General features: G+C 38.5%; 1 long non-coding RNA gene across 1 annotated transcript; it reads left to right on the top strand.

Annotated features, from left to right (window-relative positions):
- Window positions 1–7,419: 7,419 nt before the first annotated feature.
- Window positions 7,420–8,359, top strand: LOC137974001 (uncharacterized). Its single transcript, XR_011117364.1, has 3 exons — window positions 7,420–7,539; window positions 7,853–7,921; window positions 8,041–8,359. It is a non-coding gene; the product is annotated as an uncharacterized lncRNA (long non-coding RNA).
- Window positions 8,360–17,051: the final 8,692 nt, after the last annotated feature.

Below are 17,051 nucleotides of genomic sequence, written 5' to 3'. Positions count from 1 at the left end.
GCTGTAACTTCATTCGGACGCACTTATAAAATTGAGAAATTTATTATTCAACTTCAGCATCGGCCGGGGTAGGTCAGTGGTTAGAGCACCTCGCCCAATTCAAACTTAGCGGGTTTCGAATTCAAATCGATTCCTGGCCGATGCTGTGTTTTTTTACTTGCTGACATTTTTCTTGTTTTGTTTTGCTTGATTAGCTGTCTTTTTTTTGTGCAACTTATGATAGCAAATTGTGCAAAAACATGAAGAACATTTTAGGAAAATAGTCGTTTGGTAAAACGATTTCTTCCTGCTGTAACTTCATTCGAACGCACTTATAAAATTGAGAAATTTACAGTTTAACTCGAGCATCGGCCGGGATAGCTCAGTGGTTAGAGCACCCCGCCCAATTCAATCTTAGCGGGTTTTGAATTCAAATCGATTCCTGGCCGATGCTGTTTTTTTTACCCCGTGATATTTTTCATGTTTTGTTTTGCTAGATTAGCTGTCATTTGTTTGTGCACCTTATGCTGGCAAACTGTGCGCAAACATGGAAAACATTTTAGTAAGATAGTCGTTTAATAAGACGAACGCTTTCTTGCTCCTGTTACGTCATTCACACGCACTTATAAAATTGAGAAATTTACAAGTTAATCCCAGCATCGACCGGGATAGCTCAGTGGTTAGAGCACCCCGCCCAATTCAAACTTAGCGGGTTTCGAATTCAAATCGATTCCTGGCCGATGCTGTGTATTTTACCTTCTGTTATTTTTCTTGTTTTGTTTTGCTTGATTAGCTGTCATTTGTTTGTGCACCTTATGCTGGCAAACTGTGCGCAAACATGGAAAACATTTTAGTAAGATAGTCGTTTAATAAAACGAACGCTTTCTTGCTCCTGTTACATCATTCAGACGCACTTATAAAATTGAGAAATTTACCGTTTAACTCCTGCATCGGCCGGGATTGCTCAGTGGTTAGAGCGCCCCGCCCAATTCAAACTTAGCGGGTTTCGAAATCAAATCGATTCCTGGCCGATGCTGTTTTTTTTACGTCCTGATATTTTTCTTGTTTTGTTTTGCTTGATTAGCTGTCATTTCTCAGTGCACCTTATGCTGGCAAACTGTGCGCAAACATGGAAAGCATTTTAGGAAAATGGTCGTTTGATAAGAATTACACTTTCTTTCTGCTGTTACATCATTCGGACGCACTTATAAAATTGAGAAATTTACAGTTTAACTCCAGCATCGGCCGGGATAGCTCAGTGGTTAGAGCACCCCGCCCAATTCAAACTTAGCGGGTTTCGAATTCAAATCGATTCCTGGCCGTTGCTGTGTTTTTTACTTGCTGACATTTTTCTTGTTTTGTTTTGCTTGAGTAGCTCTCATTTCTCAGTGCACCTTATGCTGGCAAACTGTGCGCAAACATAGAAAACATTTTAGTAAAATACTCGTTTAAAAAAACGAACGCTTTCTTGCTCCTGTTACATCATTCAGACGCACTTATAAAATTGAGAAATTTACCGTTTAACTCCTGCATCGGCCGGGATTGCTCAGTGGTTAGAGCGCCCCGCCCAATTCAAACTTAGCGGGTTTCGAAATCAAATCGATTCCTGGCCGATGCTGTTTTTTTTTACGTCCTGATATTTTTCTTGTTTTGTTTTGCTTGATTAGCTGTCATTTCTCAGTGCACCTTATGCTGGCAAACTGTGCGCAAACATGGAAAGCATTTTAGGAAAATGGTCGTTTGATAAGAATTACACTTTCTTTCTGCTGTTACATCATTCGGACGCACTTATAAAATTGAGAAATTTACAGTTTAACTCCAGCATCGGCCGGGATAGCTCAGTGGTTAGAGCACCCCGCCCAATTCAAACTTAGCGGGTTTCGAATTCAAATCGATTCCTGGCCGTTGCTGTGTTTTTTACTTGCTGACATTTTTCTTGTTTTGTTTTGCTTGAGTAGCTCTCATTTCTCAGTGCACCTTATGCTGGCAAACTGTGCGCAAACATAGAAAACATTTTAGTAAAATACTCGTTTAAAAAAACGAACGCTTTCTTGCTCCTGTTACATCATTCAGACGCACTTATAAAATTGAGAAATTTACAAGTTAACTCCAGCATCGGCCGGGATAGCTCAGTGGTTAGAGCACCCCGCCCAATTCAAACTTAGCGGGTTTCGAATTCAAATCGATTCCTGGCCGATGCTGTGTTTTTTACCTTCTGACATTTTTCTTGTTTTTTTTGTTTGATTAGCTGTAATTTGTTTGTGCACCTAATACTGGCAAACTATGCGCAAACATGGAAAACATTTTAGGAAAATAGTCGTTTTGTAAAACGAACGATTTCTTGCTCCAGGTACGTCATTCGGACGCACTTATAAAATTGAGAAATTTACTATTCAACTCCAGCATCGGACGGGAAAGTTCAGTGGTTAGAGCACCCCACCCAATTCAAACTTAGCGGGTTTCGAATTCAAATCGATGCCTGGCCGATGCTTTTTTTTTTTACTTGCTGACATTTTTCGTGTTTTGTTTTGCTTGATTAGCTGTCATTTCTTAGTGAACCTTATGCTGGCAAACTGTGTGCAAACATGGAAAACATTTTAGGAAAATGGTCGTTTTGTAAAACGATTTCTTCCTGCTGTAACTTCATTCGGACGCACTTATAAAATTAAGAAATTTACTATTTAACTCCCGCATCGGCCGGGATAGCTCAGTGGTTAGAGCACCCCGCCCAATTCAAACTTAGCGGGTTTCGAATTCAAATCGATTTCTGGCCGATGCTGTGTTTTTTACCTCCTGACATTTTTGTTGTTTTGTTTTGCTTGATTAGCTGTTATTTCTTAGCGAACCTAATGCTGGCAAACTGTGCGCAAATATGAAAAACATTTTAGGAAAATGGTCGTTTGATGAAAGGGACACTTTCTTTCTCCTGTTACATCATTCTTACGCACTTATAAAATTGAGAAATTTATTATTTAACTTCAGCATCGGCTGGGATAGCTCAGTGGTTAGAGCACCCCGCCTAATTCAAACTTAGCGGGTTTCGAATTCAAATCGATTTCTGACCGATGCTGTGTTTTTTACCTCCTGACATTTTTGTTGTTTTGTTTTGCTTGATTAGCTGTTATTTCTTAGCGAACCTAATGCTGGCAAACTGTGCGCAAATATGAAAAACATTTTAGGAAAATGGTCGTTTGATGAAAGGGACACTTTCTTTCTCCTGTTACATCATTCTTACGCACTTATAAAATTGAGAAATTTATTATTTAACTTCAGCATCGGCCTGGATAGCTCAGTGGTTAGAGCACCCCGCCTAATTCAAACTTAGCGGGTTTCGAATTCAAATCGATTCCTGGCCGATGCTGTGTTTTTTACCTCCTCACATTTTTCTTGTTTTGTTTTGCTTGATTAGCTGTCATTTGTTTGTGCACCTTATGCTGGCAAACTGTGCGCAAACATGCAAAATTGGAAAACGTTTTAGGAAAATACTCGTTTAATAAAACGAACGCTTTCTTACTCGTGTTACGTCATTCGGAAGCAATTATAAAATTGAGAAATTTATTATTTAACTTCAGCATCGGCCGGGATAGCTCAGTGGTTAGAGCACCCCGCCCAATTCAAACTTAGCGGGTTTTGAATTTAAATCGATTCCTGGCCGATGCTGTGTTTTTTACCTCCTGACATTTTTGTTGTTTTGTTTTGCTTGATTAGCTGTCATTTCTTAGTGAACCTAATGCTGGCAAACTGTGCGCAAACATAGAAAACATTTTAGGAAAATAGTTGTTTGATAAAAGGAACGCTTTCTTGCTCCTGTTACGTCATTCGGACGCACTTATAAAATTGCCAAATTTACAAGTTAACTCCAGCATCGGCCGGGATAGCTCAGTGGTTAGAGCACCCCGCCCAATTCAAACTTAGCGGGTTTTGAATTCAAATCGATTCCTGGCCGATGCTGTAATTTTTACTTGCTGACATTTTTTCTTGTTTTGTTTTGCTTGATTAGCTATCATTTCTTAGTACACCTAATACTGGCAAACTATGCGCAAACATGGAAAACATTTTAGGAAAATAGTCGTTTTGTAAAACAACGATTTCTTCCTGTGTAACTTCATTCGGACGCACTTATAAAATTGAGAACTTTACTTTTCAACTCCAGCATCGGCCGGGATAGTTCAGTGGTTAGAGCACCCCGCCCAATTCAAACTTAGCGGGTTTCGAATTCAAATCGATTCCTGGCCGATGCTGTGATTTTTTATTTGCTGACATTTTTCTTGTTTTGTTTTGCTTGATTAGCTGTCATTTCTTAGTGAACCTTATGCTGGCAAACTGTGTGCAAACATGGAAAACATTTTAGGAAAATAGTCGTTTTGTAAAACGATTTCTTCCTGCTGTAACTTCATTCGGACGCACTCATAAAATTGAGAAATTTATTATTTAACTTCAGCATCGGCCGGGATAGCTCAGTGGTTAGAGCACCCCGCCCAATTCAAACTTAGCGGGTTTCGAACTCAAATCGATTCCTGGCCGATGCTGTGTTTTTTTACTTGCTGACATTTTTCTTGTTTTGTTTTGCTTGATTAGCTGTCATTTCTTAGTGAACCTTATGCTGGTAAACTGTGCGCCAACATGGAAAACATTTTAATAAGATATCCGTTTAATAAAACGAACGCTTTCTTGCTCCTGTTACGTCATTCAGACGCACTTATAAAATTGAGAAATTTACAAGTTAACCCCAGCATCGGCCGGGATAGCTCAGTGGTTAGAGCACCCCGCCCAATTCAAACTTAGCGGGTTTCGAATTCAAATCGATTCCTGGCCGATGCTGTGCTTTTTACCTCCTGACATTTTTCTTGTTTTGTTTTGCTTGATTAGCTGTCATTTCTCAGTGCACCTTATGCTGGCAAACTGTGCGCAAACATGGAAAACATTTTAGTAAGATAGTCGTTTAAAAAAACGAACGCTATTTTGCTTGTGTTACGTCATTCACACGCACTTATAAAATTGAGAAATTTACGAATTAACTCCAGCATCTGCCGGGATAGCTCAGTGGTTAGAGCACCCTGCCCAATTCAAACTTAGCAGGTTTCGAATTCAAATCGATTCCTGGCCGATGCTGTGTTTTTTACTTGCTGACATTTTTCTTGTTTTGTTTTGCTTGAGTAGCTCTCATTTCTCAGTGCACCTTATGCTGGCAAAGTGTGCGCAAACATGGAAAACATTTTAGTAAAATACTCGTTTAATAAAAGGAACGCTTTTTTGTTCTGGTTACGTGATTCAGACGCACTTATAAAATTGAGAAATTTACAAGTTAATTGCAGCATCGGCCGGGATAGTTCAGTGGTTAGAGCACCCGCTCAATTCAAACTTAGTGGGTTTTGAATTCAAATCGATTCCTGGCCGATGCTGTGTTCTTTACCTCCTGACATTTTTCTTGTTTTGTTTTGCTCGATTAGCTGTCATTTCTCAGTGCACCTTATGCCGGCAAACTGTGCGTAAACATGGAAAACATTTTAGTAAGATAGTCGTTTAATAAAACGAACGCTTTCTTGCTCCGGTTACGTCATTCAGACGCACTTATAAAATTGAGAAATTTACAGTTTAACTCCAGCATCGGCCGGGATAGCTCAGTGGTTAGAGCACCTCGCCCAATTCAAACTGAGCGGGTTTCGAATTCAAATCGATTCCTGGCCGATGCTGTTTTTTTTACCTCGTGATGTTTTTCTTGTTTTGTTTTGCTTAATTAGCTGTCATTTCTCAGTGCACCTTATGCTGGCAAACAGTGCGCAAATATGGAAAACATTTTAGGAAAATGGTCGTTTGATGAAAAGGACACTTTCTTTCTGCTGTTACATCATTCGGACGCACTTATAAAATTGAGAAATTTACAGGTTTACTCCAGCATCGGCCGGGATAGCTCAGTGGTTAGAGCACCCCGCCCAATTCAAACTTAGCGGGTTTCGAATTCAAATCGATTCCTGGCCGTTGCTGTGTTTTTTACTTGCTGACATTTTTCTTGTTTTGTTTTGCTTGAGTAGCTCTCATTTCTCAGTGCACCTTATGCTGGCAAACTGTGCGCAAACATAGAAAACATTTTAGTAAAATACTCGTTTAAAAAAACGAACGCTTTCTTGCTCCTGTTACATCATTCAGACGCACTTATAAAATTGAGAAATTTACAGTTTAACTCCAGCATCGGCCGGGATAGCTCAGTGGTTAGAGCACCCCGCCCAATTCAAACTTAGCGGGTTTCGAATTCAAATCGATTCCTGGCCGATGCTGTGTTTTTTACCTTCTGACATTTTTCTTGTTTTTTTTGTTTGATTAGCTGTAATTTGTTTGTGCACCTAATGCTGGCAAACTGTGCACAAACATGGAAAACATTTTAGGAAAATAGTTGTTTGGTAAAACGAACGATTTTTTGCTCCAGTTACGTCATTCGGACGCACTTACAAAATTGAGAAATTTACGATTTAGTTCCAGCATTTGCCGGGATAGCTCAGTGGTTAGAGCACCCCGCCCAAATCAAACTTAGCGGGTTTCGAGTTCAAATCGATTCCTGGCCGATGCTTTGTTTTTCTTATTAGTATTAATTTTTTTTTCTTTAATGAGCTGGCGCTTACGCATCATTAGCTGGAAAAATGTGCGCAAATGTTTTAAACGTTTTAGTAATACATGCGTTTTATAAAAAAAAAAACGATTTCTAGTGCCACTTACTGCAATCGGAGGAATTTGTGTTGTGGAGAAATTTTTTCTTTTGTTTGGGCATCGGCCGGGATAGCTCAGTGGTTAGAGCACCCGCCCAATTCAAGCGTAGCGGGTTTTGAATTCGAATCGATTCCTGGCCGATGAGGTGTTGTTTATTCTGTACGTTTTTTTTTTCTTTTCGCTTGGTTGTTCTTAAATGAGCTATGAATTCTGCACCTTAAACTGACAAACTGTGCGCAAATGAGAAAAACATTTTATTAACGGATCGTTTGAAGAAAAATCGCCTTCTAGTTCCTTTTACTTGAATCACACGCACTTGTGGGAATGAGAAATTTTCTACTTCTCGTAAGTAATGGCTGTCATAGCTCAATGGTTAGAGCAGGATCCCGCTCAGTTCAAATTCAGCGGTATCGAATCCTAATCGAATCCTTGCCGATGTAATGTCTTTTTATCCCGTAGGACTTTTCTCTTGTTTTGCTTTTTTGCGTTATAAACTGTAGCTTCTGTAGCTGGGAAACTGTCCGAAAATTAGGAAAACATTTTACTAATACAACAACTCTGATAAAAAAGTAATTTGCTTTCTGTTCTTTTCCTTTCCGGTTCTTGTAATTTGCATTAAAATGCGCGGACAAGAGCGCCCTTTTCATATTAATGACGTTCTTGTCAGTGATTGGTTCTGGACAATCTAATCCATATTCATAAAACATTGCAAAATTTCGCCCATTTTACAGTTGCTGTCACGTTGGCAAGATGTGCTGCGTTTCTGCTACATGGTTTGTCTTTGAAACGGTACTCTTTTGCCGCCGTTTGGACCAAGACGGAGGAGGCAAGTCTATTTGTCCCGCTTATTCAAACACGGTCAGTTTTCGCATGATTACTTTCTTAAGCTCTAAGACAAGTTTATGTACAGCGAATTACGTTTCTAGAATGTGCTTAGGTTGTTGCTGGACTTATTTGTCGTAATTCTCTCGAGAATTAAAACTTATTCGTAGATCAATTTAACGAAGAAGAAACGACTTTAGCCATAGTGAAGTGTTTTGAATAACTTCACCGTACCAGCGCTTAGGAAAAGATATTTCAATGTCTCTCGAAGGCAAATTGTAACTTAGAAAATTTAAGATAACAAAACTTGTGAACTTTAACTAATGTATTGTTCTGGTATTGTTCGCAGGTCGGAAACCGAAGGACTTCAGGTTCTTCGGAAAGAGAAGGGAAAGTTTTGAAGACAAAGTCGTTTAAGGTAAACATTTACCTGCATCAACTGCATGAACAATTATTAAATAGTGCTAATCTGTTTACTAAAATAGACGCTTCTTCTTTATAATAGTCTCATCTATCCTCGCTTTATTTATATTAAAGGTCAGTGCCAATGGACAGAGAATGGACACAAAAAGAAACAGCAAATGAAGAAAGATGTGAATCGAAGAATCAGGAGGAAATTGATTCGACAAAGATAAGAGCTCTAGAGTTTACTAATTCTTTAGAAATGGTGGCTATTTCGCAAAGTTTCCTTACAATCGATTTCGTTATACTTTCACTGGAGCGAGCTTATCAGGTTGTCTTTGTCTTAATGGGATTGTACTCTTGGATTGCACACACGACGACGAACATGGCGTGAGCTGCAAAATGGAAAGAAGACTCTTTTTATCCTCAAATGACTATTCCGCGGTCAAAGTTTAACGTTTAAAGTTGTTGCATTAGATCGGAGTAGCACAGCAGAGATGACATAGGATTAGTTTTCATAGTCACCATTTCAACATTAAGCGATCAGTGGGTTTGATGAAGCAGTTTGATATTTTGTTTCCTGACTCGGTGTATTTGGATCTTATCGCCTCAAATTAGTCGCAAAACGAGCGTTGTTGTTTCAAAATGCATGCATTGCAATTGTTTGCGCAATTTGGGCGTTTGTAGATCTTTGCTTCTATCCAATCATATTTTTTGTAATTGATCGCTTGGTGTATAGCTTTAATGTTGCCCACGTACTTTTATCGCACGGCTTTTGTAACAACATGTTTGACAATGTTATGGTCATGGTACCGATCGATACGTGGAAGTTAAGTTTTAAATCTGTTATTCGGTGATAAAACTAAAGATCGTTAAAATACTCTTTTTAGTCGGTCTTACTAAAATCCATATAGAGTAAAACGTCGGCTCTTTGAATATAACACTAAATAAATATAGGGATGTTTTTCTGTGGTGGTAACTCGGGGGTACTCGGAAAATGTCCGAGTCAACCCGAGTGAACCTACGACCTCCTGATTACAAGCTCGGATCCTCTACGACTGATCATTGAAGACTCGTGGGATTTTGGTCATTAAAGTAGGTTTAGATTACAAATTGTTCCGCCCTACTGCTAGGAATGAAATGACAGCGAGAATCCTAACAGTATAGCATGACAATTCTTACCAGAACCTAGTTTTATGACCAGGCTCCCACGACCAAGCTTTTAATCGAAAGCCTTCGAATCTCCGGAAAGAGCACTCGTACATTTTCCGAGTACCCGCGATTCACCATCCATAAATAGTAATCTCTCCATTTCATTAACCGGGGTAACATTTGTCAATCAATGATAGCGAGACTCGGAGTAAAAATATATACTATTTAAGAAAAAAAAGGCTTATCGAGCGTTAAAAACAGTCAATTCGAAATTTTCATAGTTAAGGAGTAAACAATTTTCTCGCCCACCATGCTTAAGGTTTTTACGTGGTTAGTTAGTAAGAAAATAGGTCAGAGCAGCTTCAAAGCAAAATATTTTAAAATGGTTTGTACTTTCCATCATTGAAAACCACTTGAACTAAAGCAGAATGATTCCATAGCGACTGACTCCATAGCGACAGACTGACGAATCTTAATACAAAGGACAGTCGACGAAGAACCGCTGACTGACATCATCATGACAGTACTACATCTCAAGAAACAAGTGACTTTTGACAACAAAACAATGAACGAGAGTCAAGCACAATTCCTCTTCTGAGATTTTTTGGCGGAACAGACTGTACCATCAATTTCAAACTGGCACAACCATCTTATTGAATTGCTAAATTCTTTCCAATCGTTCCACTTGATTCCACTTGATTCCACTTGATTCCAATACTATGACCAATTAACCGATAATTCACTAACGGGAAAAGCCCGAGTTCTTACCAGTCTCCGTTCTTTTCGTGATGTAGATCTCGGAACAAGGAATGGCAAATTATTTGCAAGCACGGCTGCTAAAACCCTCTAAGTCCACAATACACAATCACATTTAATGCACAGAGAAGTAATCGACGATCTCAAAAACAATTGCAAATGAACGCTGTGATGACAACTGATCACGTACTACTAGTACTGTAGACAGAAATGTGCTTTGCACTCTCATTAAGAGGCCTTAAAACATTACTCTACCTCTTAATAAACAAACAAATTAAGACAGTTGTGGGCGCTTTAATGAAAAGAGCCCTGCTTAATAGTGGCGGATGAAAGATTACTTATGACACTACCACAGAGACTAATCGGATATAACTCTGTCGAAACACCGGACCCAACGACAGCCGCCCCATAGCCGACGATCATCACACAAACTAAACGGCAACACAACTAGTATCTACAAAGCCGTGGAACCTTTGAAGCATCAATGCTAAAGAGACAAATTCACGGATTGTGCGAGCCTTGAAGATCGCGGTGCTTGTTGACCGGGCCAATCACGAGAGCTAGCTAAGATGGTGACACACAAAGGCAAGTCGCGAATGTCTTCACATTTTCAACGGAAGAGCCTGCTTGCATGCTAGTGAAACTTGCAGGACTGAACAGGCGATTGACTAACTAAAAACGGAAAACTGTAAAAGATGACCTATAGGACCCTGGCCCGGACACTCTCGACTGGACTCTGACATAAGTTGATTTCACCTTAAATTCAAAATCATTTTAGATTTATTTGTGACTGCACAGGCCAAAGTTTTCCTTTTATTTTAATTATCGCTTAAAAGAAAGTAAAATAAAGCAGTATGGAAGTAAATAAATATTAAATAAACAAATAGACGCAGATCGTCATTAAATGTTTTCGATTAATAGATCTTTGACGTCGGTCTTAATGCTAATGGTACTGCCATAAAATTGTCATGCAATTTGTTCGCTACACCAGCTATTGTCTGGGTTCATCACAACTTTAATGTCTGGTGCGCAGTAAAATCTTTTCCTTTCAATGCTACGGGATTGCGTATTAATCGGAACTAACGTTATACAGACCGCATCAATGCTGAACAACTACAAAGGGATAAATAGCAATGTCACAAACTCAAATTTCTAGTTTTCATGGGAATACGTGAAATATAGATATTCTTGTTTTCCTTAAAACCTTTGTCATCACATTTGTCTAAAGGTTTAGTCTAGGTTAAGTTAGGGACACTCTCTCTCAAAAATTCAAGACAAGAATAAAGACTTTTCTTAAAACTCAACGAAAAAATCCACCACATAGTGGGAATCTCAACTTTTGTTTTCAAATGTCACTCAGTTTTTTCCGTCCATTTGAGGTCGGTAAAATGCGTACCAGTATTACTGGAGACAAGTTGTGCATTCAACGGGATTGGAGTGGGAGCCACCCCTGCCGTAATAACTTCAGCAGGCGAAGATAATGGAGCCTTCGGGTTTCCTGCCACTGGGGGGGAGGGGTGGGGTATCTTGTCTTTCCTTTGATTTGTAATACAACACTGCACCAGTCGGTTTTTCATCAACGCCAAATAATTGTCATTTAAGCTTTCCTTTAACAAAGGTAGAACAGTTCTCTTTGATTCGGATTGTTTTATTTTCTCTTGGTCTGTATAACCTCTGTTTTGCGTTCGATGATATGGGCGCAACTTTTGAATCAATAAGCGAGCGCGATGAGCGATCAGCAGCGAGCAATGTTTTCAACTTGAATTGATGCTTCAACAGACATTAAAGTTGTTATGATAAAAAAGCGTTACGTTAAGTTAATTTTTAGGAAGAGGCCTTTTCTACTGGACAACTAGAATTCAAGGCTTCGTCGACGCATTTCGAAATAGTTTCCTTGTGCAATAGACTTTTATCCGATTCCATCGCCATCTTGATCGGCAGGCAAACATGGTAAACATTGCAGTCTATGGGTTGGATTTTGATTGACTTTGAACCATTGTAGCTCAGCAAAGCATTCACCGACTTTTTGAACTTCGTAACCTCTTTACAATCAATCATTCACCTGACGGAAAATTGCCAAGAATTTCGCTTTAATTTGCACAAATAATTTTGAATGCTCTCTGCTCGATGTCGTGCGCCGCGCTTATATTGACCCTGAAAGTCCCTTTGGGGAGTGGTCAATTAAGTGTATCATTAGGATAGTTTTATGAAAAGTTAGGTTTGGTAACTCGGCACACGCTTTAAGAGAGGACGGATTTTCAAAGAACTTGTTTTCACAATCTTTTCCATTGTTCATCCCATGAAAACTGAGTTATTGGATGATTTTGAAGCTGGTCATAGAAACGTCCTATTAATTTTCATCTATTCAATTTTGTCCTCATCCAATTATCCATAATTTCTAAATTGACAACACTAGGCTAAGAAACATGAAATAACTTCACGGCAGACCTGCAAAAGGTTTAGATTTGTGTGACGCTTTAAATTGCCTTCGTTCGATACAGCTTCAGGACTTTCATCTTTTGGGCAAAGACCAGCTTAACAATTTAAATAATTGATTTCCAAAAAAATGGTTCTCGCATTTGTAACTACAAAGGTTCAAAGTCAGGCAATATCAATGTTATCTACTGTAATTTTAACTGTGTTTGCACTCCAGTCTAAGGCTATGCGAAATAGCGATTCGGAGGCATGACTTAAGCCACGCATTTTATAGCTATATCTTTGCGTTGCGTCTTTCCTGCGTTTGTCCAGTTGAAAAACGTCTTCATCAAGAGCAAATGATAACGGTAAGAAAGTTCAAACATCGAGGTTCAAGAGCGTATTAAAGGGAACCTCCACTAGAACAAGAAAATCACCTTAAGGTGGCTGGAACCAGTTTCACCACTTTTAGAGACCTTCTTATTAGATGGGTTATAACTACTATACTGTATCACGCAACAGCAATGTTATGGTACCACATCAAACAGCAATTATTGCTTAACGAAATGCGCTCACAATTTTGACGTAATAGGTTACCATGGCAACATGAAAGCTCTCCAAAAACACCCTATATTTCGTCTTTACTTGCTTATATCTTTAAAATGAAATCGGTGACCCCATTTTTTATTGTAGAATAGTAATTATCAATTTAAGATAGAACTATCAGCAAAGTTTAAAAAAATTCTTCGGAGCCAATTCAGAGCTACCTTAATTTTTCGAAAATTTAAGGTAGCTCTGAATTGGCTCCCAAGAATTTTTTTTAACTTTGCAGTTAGTCCTATCTCATATTGCTAATTACTATTTTACAATAAAAAATGGGGTCACCGAGTTCATTTTTAAGGTATAAGCGAGTAAAGACGAAATATAGGGTGTTTTTGGAGAGCTTTCATGTTGCCATGGTAACCTATTACGTCAAAATAGTGAGCGCATTTTGTTAAGTAATAATTGGTGTTTGATATGGTACCATAACATTTCTTTTACGTGATACAGTTTTGTAGTGACAACCCTTCTAATAAAAAGGTCCTTAAAAGTAGTGAAACTGGTTCCAGCCAACTTAAATCACAGAACATAATGTTCACAATCAAAATTGTTCAAACTTTTTCCAATGAAAGCGTTTGTATCCGAAATAAATGAGTTTCATAAAGGTTTGTTTTGGCTTTCAAAATTCCCGGGCGCCGCCATCTTGAATAATTGTAGCGTGTAATGGTTGCGTTATTGTTCAAGAACAGATTCTGTTTGTGTGAAAACAAAAAGCCCAACCGTAACACGTCACAATTATTGAAGATTGCGGCGTACGGAAAATTTGAAAGTGAAAATAAGTGATTCTAAAATTCTTTTTTTTTCGATACAAACACTTTTTTGAAGAAAACTGTCGAAAAAAGTTGATTGCAAACTCGACATTAGTAAGTGAAGGTTTCCCTTTAAGCTATTATATTTTTCTTGTATGGGTGGGATCGAAAGTGTTGTTATTAAACGAATTTAAGTGTTTTGACTGAAAAACTTGTTAGGGGAAACGCTGTGCAAATCGAGTCAAATTTTCCCGCCAAAAAACTTGGAAAAAGTACGGGCGCTCAAAGTACGCATGCGCCAACTTTTTTTGTTGTTGAAAATTTGGGGTTTACGAAAAACAAAAACTTTATAATGTATTACATTTGCTTGTGATAATAAAATGTAATTTTTATTCAGTGAGTCATAACTTAATGTTTTACTAAGTCTATGAAATAATAAAGAAACACAACAATGTGAAAACTGTTTTTACTTTTTGAGTCGTAGTTTAATTAACCTTTAAATTTTTTAAAAAAATACGGCGCATGCGTATTTGGGCCGCCGTATTTTTTCTAAGTGTCATTTTAGACGAAAGGTCAAAGTCCACCCTACGGAAAGGTACTTCCAGAGATTTTAAGGCACTTAACATATACCGAAAGAAGGAGTATTTAGGGTGCGTGGCACTTAACCCTTACTTTAAGATACTTTTTTCAACATTCGAGGCCCGGAAGAAATACAAAATGAAAAATCGATAGCAGCGTCCAAACACAACACAAATAGCAGTTACAAACATTTTGAAGCAAAGCATTTTATAGACTTGACGTTATTATTTTGGAAAACATGATATATATATATATTTGAAAGTTTTTGAAACATGCAAGCCACCAAGTCTATAAAATGTACTGCTTCAAAATGTTTATAACTGCTATTTGTGTTATATTTCTAATCGAGCGTCTATATTACTTGTGAAATTGCGGCAAAATTTAAAGCAGCAAACACCTTTGGCGCTCGCTAATAAAATGTGGCAAGTTCAACGCAGTTAATGCAAGCCGCAAAATGAATACAGGTTTTCGTTTGGCCCGTTTATATTCCACGGCCTTCATTTCAACTTTGAAGTTGCGTGCAAATTACATGCGATAAGAGAACTATACTTCTGTAATTTAAGAGGACCCATCCACACAAACCTTGTTATTTCCCTTAAGTTTTCAAAGGCAAACTCCACTATTGCAACAACTAACTTGCTAATATAATATGCAATCGCAAATCGCAAGCGCACTTGTGGAAGCCAAGGGAATTCTAATTAGGAAGAAAAACAGGAAAAAGCTAAAGTTTCGACGACTGTAATCATAACAAATTTGTCAAGAAAAATAGATATATAATAGATATATAATCTGCGAGTGCATTAAGTCATATCATTTAATTAGCAAAACATAGAGAAGGCAACCAAAAATAACTCCCAAAACAAAATTCGAATCCCAGATGGGATTTGAACCCACGATCCTCGATATTTAGGCAGGTGCTCTAACCACGGAGCTACTGGAAATTCTATGGTGCGTACGGGTATCCATTAGGTTTTGACTAGAACAACATCACGCAGCTACGAAGTCAATTATGGCTTATAAAAACGTCCTGCAGTCACGTTAACTTTTACGTAGCAGGAAAAATATAATGGAAAGATTCATCATTCCAACGATCCAAGCTGTGAGAAATATATCTCATAGTTTGGACGATCGGAAGTCTCGCTTTATTTACGATACGTAATGTGACTGCGCGATGCGGATATGGGCCACAATTGAATTGGTGTGAATTGGTGCGGTGTGTCATGTTGTCGTTCTATCCAAAAGCCCACAGATAATCCCTGCTCAACATGGAGTTTTCAGTAGCTCAGTACGTATAGTATCTACCCAGATATACCTAGATCTTGGAGAGCTTTGGATTTAAATACCATCTGAAACTTAAAAATTTCTCTCAGTTCCATTTGGTTGCCATGTATTCTCCTCCTTTTTACGTTGATGTAATTCTACAAAAGTGCTAAGTCTGTATGATAACAAAAGTGGCCATGCACGAGAACAGATAAATATATTCTTAGCTCAAAAGAGGAGAAGTCTCCCAAAAATTGAAACGATTCTTGATTAATGGTGAGTCGTCATAAGACCGTTGTTTGCTAAAATTGTTTGAAAAAAAAGGAGCTTTCAATAATAACTGATGTGTGCAATATGGCTTGATCCCCGTGATAAAAATGTGCATGTGCATGTGCATGTGCATGTGCATGCTGTTAAATGTCATGTGAATATTTTGCGGTAGGTTAGCAGTTGTATCAAGCGTTTGTCTGTTTGAGTGAGTCTCAAAGTCTCAAAGTCTCAAAGTCTCAAAGTCGCCAAGCCTCAGTATCAGTAGTTTTACGAAAGAGATTAGGTTTAATATACCTACTTTTGTTCGTAAATGATGTACTCAGTGCTCGTTTCCAATAATATCAACGTGTAGGTGGTAGGTGGTAGGTGGTAGGTGGTAGGTGTTAATAGTCCCTGTTGATACCGAACGGAAATGGGAAATGGGAAATGGGAAATGAGAAATCGGAAACGGGAAACGGGAAACGGGAAACGGGAAATCGTAAATGGGAATCCGGAAATCGTCCCCCTAATCGTATACGTGTGGATAATCCTTAAACAGTTTGTTGTATCGTCAATGATTAGAGAGCAGAACTATCGGTTTCATAAGGTTAGCTCGGGGACCGGTCATTATTCGTGGGGCGGGCTGGTCAAAATAGGTCTGAGATAGGTAGATTTCTATTCAGAGGGGAAGGTTGGGCGGCATCAATTGACGAGGCATGGAATGCTCAAGAGTGGTTGAGAAAAACCTAGCACGAATAGCCTTGTCCAGTCGAAGACAGTAATTAAACGGGGAAGTATCAAACGCCTTCGAGGTGTAGTTGTCAGTGTTCTTGTAGTTACTGTATTGTTGTCCAGTTCAGTAGTAAATGACCATAAATGGCTAGAGTCAAGAAGATCGGTAGTATGTCTGTCGTGAGTTAAGTCCTAATAAAAAAGAGCCTATGAATAGTCTGCCCGGTGAGATTTGCATGGAAGAGTGGTTCTACATTGCGTTGTTTGGTGCATTGCATCAATGATCCTAAACCTAAAGTAGCGTGAAATTACTTGAATTTTAACTGTAACTCAAAGACTTCTGCATTTTTGCATGACTTATTGCACTCGCAGTCTTTACTTATTTCCCTTGACAAAATCGTCATAATTACACCGAAACATTTATTTTCCTTTTCGCTTTTATGCTTGTTTTCGTCAACGAAATCAACACCCGGTGTGGACAGGTCCTTATGTGTTATTCTTGACAGTGCAACCAAGATAAAAATGAATAAGCTTGGAACTGCGGGGATTTGATAAAAATAGAAAAAAAAAAAAAAAAAAAGAATAATGAACTGAAAAAACAAACAAACAAAAAAGACTCAACGTTGCTAATTTAAAATAGCCCGTGCCGAGGCC

Source organism: Montipora foliosa, chromosome 10 (genome assembly GCF_036669935.1).
Source record: "Montipora foliosa isolate CH-2021 chromosome 10, ASM3666993v2, whole genome shotgun sequence".
Classification (NCBI taxonomy): domain Eukaryota; kingdom Metazoa; phylum Cnidaria; class Anthozoa; order Scleractinia; family Acroporidae; genus Montipora; species Montipora foliosa.
This window is presented reverse-complemented; position numbering and strand designations above follow the sequence as displayed.